The sequence below is a fragment of the Marmota marmota genome, unplaced genomic scaffold, assembly GCF_001458135.2.
Source record: "Marmota marmota marmota unplaced genomic scaffold, marMar, whole genome shotgun sequence".
NCBI lineage: Eukaryota > Metazoa > Chordata > Mammalia > Rodentia > Sciuridae > Marmota > Marmota marmota.
The window spans coordinates 24,499,046-24,502,721 of record NW_025999900.1 but is presented as its reverse complement, the minus strand read 5'-3'; the positions used below and the strand labels follow the sequence as shown (position 1 = coordinate 24,502,721).

Below are 3,676 nucleotides of genomic sequence, written 5' to 3'. Positions count from 1 at the left end.
AAAGAGAGAGAGAGAGAGAGAGAGAGAATTTTAATATTTATTTTTTAGTTTTCGGTGGACACAACATCTTTGTATGTGGTGCTGAGGATCGAACCCGGGCCGCACGCATGCCAGGCGAGCGCGCTACCGCTTGAGCCACATCCCCAGCCACCCGAGTTATTCTTAATTGTAATTCATCACCTTTCTATATTTTCATATTTGCAATTATCATGCATGACATTTTATTATTATACATTTTTAAATAGACATAAGTACACATTACAAATCTAGGAATTATTGTCTTTTCTAAAGATCAGGGAATAGAATAGATTGCCTCTTCAAGAAGTCTAGCTCACGACCACATGTTTTGGTACATGAGGGCTTAATCCTGTTAGTTTAGGTTATTTTATTAATTTTCTCTAAGACAGATTTTAATATATTTTTAAACATTCTTTTTAAAAAATTTGTATATGATTCTGAGGATCAAACCCAGTGTCTCACATGAGCTAGGCAAGCGTTCTACCACTGAGCCATAACCCCAGTCCCAAGATTTAATAATGAAAAACATAGTTCTGTTTATATCCAATATTTTATTTTTATTTATTTATTTATTTATTTATTTATTTATTTTGCCATGCTGGGGATTGAACTCAGGGCCTTGAGTATGTTAGGCAAGTGCTCTATCGTTGAAATGCACCCCTGGCCCTATTGCTAATATTTTAAATATTACCTTACTCTTTACACTTATAAGCATTTATCAGAATAAAAAGTTGTCCTAATAGGCAATTTGTAAGTCAGATAATTAATCTTGCAGTTGATATTTCAAATATGCAATCATGTAAGAATATCAGAAATAAATGTCATTCATCACATTATTCCTTGATACAAAGCAACGTGACAGTATTTTTGGAAGTGAAGAAATTGGACACTAAAAGATATATATATTTTTTATATTGAGTCAACACAGGAAGTAAGTCAAGAGATGTACCTGAAGAGGACTCTCATGGAATCTGATGCCTGAACTGTGGGCAGCATCAAAAGAGAATGATTCTGTAGCTTTGTTCAGCCAAAAGACTTGTTCCCACTCAATAAAGTTTATGGTACAAACTAGGAAGAGCAGGAATGTTCTCAACTGCAATAGAAGCTGGTAGAAATATAAACTCATACTGGTTGTGATAGTGCATGCCTGTAATCCCAGAGCTGGGGAGGCTAAGGCAGGAGGATTGCAAGTTTGAGGTCAGCCTCAGCAACTTAGTGAGACCCTAAGCAACTTAGCAAGACCCTGTCTTGAAAAATAAAAAATAAAAAGGGTTGGAGGATAGCTCAATGGTAGAGCACTCCTGAGTTCTATCCATAGTACCACAAAACAGGTCTGGCCTTGCTTCTTGGCTTCTTGGCTAAGATCAAGTAGAGTGTTCATATCGGTTTAATATCTGATTTATCCTCTGAGGACAATATATTAAATGGATATTTGCAGCAGGGAGATGGAATAGGAGTTTGCTCTGTCTACTCTGTGCTTCATCCTGGTATCACAGTACCTTCAGGAATGGTGCACACCCAAACACAGAAAAGCATTCTATCATTTGAGATTACTGGTTTTATTTTAAGAGCATAGTAACTTTTAGAAGTTATTGTAGCTACAGATATTTCAGACAGTAACTTGGAATATGCAAGATTTCAGATAAACTGTTAATTAAAACACTTGTCTATTAACCCAGCTACTCAGGAGACTGAGACAACAGTATTACATGTTCAAAGCCAGCCTCAGTAACTTAGCAAGATTCTGTCTCAAAATAATAAAAATTAAAAAGACTGGGGCTGTCGGCTCAGTGGTAGAGTGCCCCAGAGTTATCCTCAAAACAAAACAAAACAAACAAACAGAAAAAGCAACACTTATATTTGATTATTCTGAGTCTACCACATTGAGCTGAACCAGCTGTTCTTAAGAGCCCCTTATATGGTAAATCAGATAAACTTAAATCATTGGGATTTTTGTACACATTTAAAAATATGTATTTTTTTAGTTGTAGGTGGACACAATACCTTTATTTATTTATTAATTTATTTTTTTTTATGTGGTGCTGAGAATCAAACCCAGTGCCTCACATGTGCTAGGCAAGCATTTTACCACTGAGCTACACTTACAGCCCCATGTTATTTTTAATTTTTAAAGTAAATGTTTAATATTTTAAAACATTTTGGAAAGACTATTGTGCTGCATTAGGAAACCACATCCTCCCTGCTTAGTAGCCATCCCATCCAGTCTCAAAAAGGAGCACAAGATGTTTTGTTCTAAGGTGATTGGTGGAAGATATCCATATCCCCACCCTTTGGCACCCTTGCATAGTAACATTTCTGCTGTGCCTTCCCAGCTCATTCCATCCATTTGATAAGAGTGTTGGCAAGAAGCACTTAGGTGATCAAGGTCTACAAAGCCTACAGGAACGGTTGTTGTAGTATAGTCCTTTTCAGTTGTACCTCCTTTATGAAAACTGTGTTTAAAATTTTCCACACCTTTGTTGGCCCAAAGGATTATTCTTCTGTTCGGAAAATGTAAAATAACTAATCTGAGGCGATGTGATTTTCTTTTTTAATACTTCTAGGGGAAGATACATGCCTTGTTTCACTTTGAAAGTTTTCCTTTTAAGATGATCTCTTCTGAGTTGCAGTCTCTGTTCTGTCATTCTACAACTTGTTCTGGAAAAAGATACCACTTATTTTTTACTTCATTAGATTAAGAACTGCTCAAATGAAAATTAAGTTTTATGCTCATGTCTCCCATGTTTATTAAGCAAATTTCTCAAATTTTGAGTAAAAGCAAAATTTCAGTAAAAGGGTAGGTTTTCAAAAATGCTGCTAGTCCTAAAATATGTGGATGACTTGAAACTGTAAAGTTAAGAAATAGTGACTGGGGCTGGGGCTGTGGTTCAGTGGTGCAGCACTTGCCTAGCACAAGGGAAGCCCTGGGTTTGATCCTCAGCACGACATAAAAATAAATAAATAAAATAAAGGTTAAATTCATTTTTTAAAAAAAGAAATGTGACTAAAATATTTGTTTGCATGTGTTTTCTGCAAGTGTTTGAGGTATTAATTAAGTTGTTTAATTATTAGCTAGTGCTACAATCTTGGTGAAGTATCATGATTGCTTTCCTCATTTCTCAAAATTTAAAAATTTTTTTTTCCTTTTTTTCATATTGGGGATTTAACCCGGGGTGATCTATCAGTAATACTGTTGAGCCACACCCCCAACGGTTTTTTTTTTTTTTTTTTGGTACTGGGAATTGAACTCAGAGGCACTCAACCTCTGAGCCACATCATCAGCCCTATTTTGTATTTTATTTAGAGACAGGGTATCACTGAGTTGCTTAGCATCATGCCATTGGTAAAGCTGGCTTTGAACTCATGATCCTCCTGTCTTAGCCTCCTGAACCATTGGGATTATAGGCATAAACCACTGAGCACGGCTTTCTTCTTATTTTGAGTCAGGGTCTCACCAAGTTGCTAAGGCTGGCCCAGAATTTGTGACACTTGTGCCTCAGCCTCTCACAGTTGCTGGGATAACAGGCAAGTACTACTATGCCCGGCTTTTATTGTTTATTTTAAACTTTTTATCTTTCCTAATTTTTAAGCTTCCTCCGTCTTGTGAAATGGTTCAAAAAGTTGAAGTGCAAAATATGTTCTTATGCAATATTTGAAG

At 36.1% G+C, this 3,676-nt stretch overlaps 1 non-coding gene across 1 annotated transcript; it reads left to right on the top strand.

Annotated features, from left to right (window-relative positions):
• Positions 1-1,356: 1,356 nt before the first annotated feature.
• Positions 1,357-1,539, top strand: LOC125615420. Its single transcript, XR_007346079.1, has one exon. It is a non-coding gene; the product is annotated as a U2 spliceosomal RNA (small nuclear RNA).
• Positions 1,540-3,676: the final 2,137 nt, after the last annotated feature.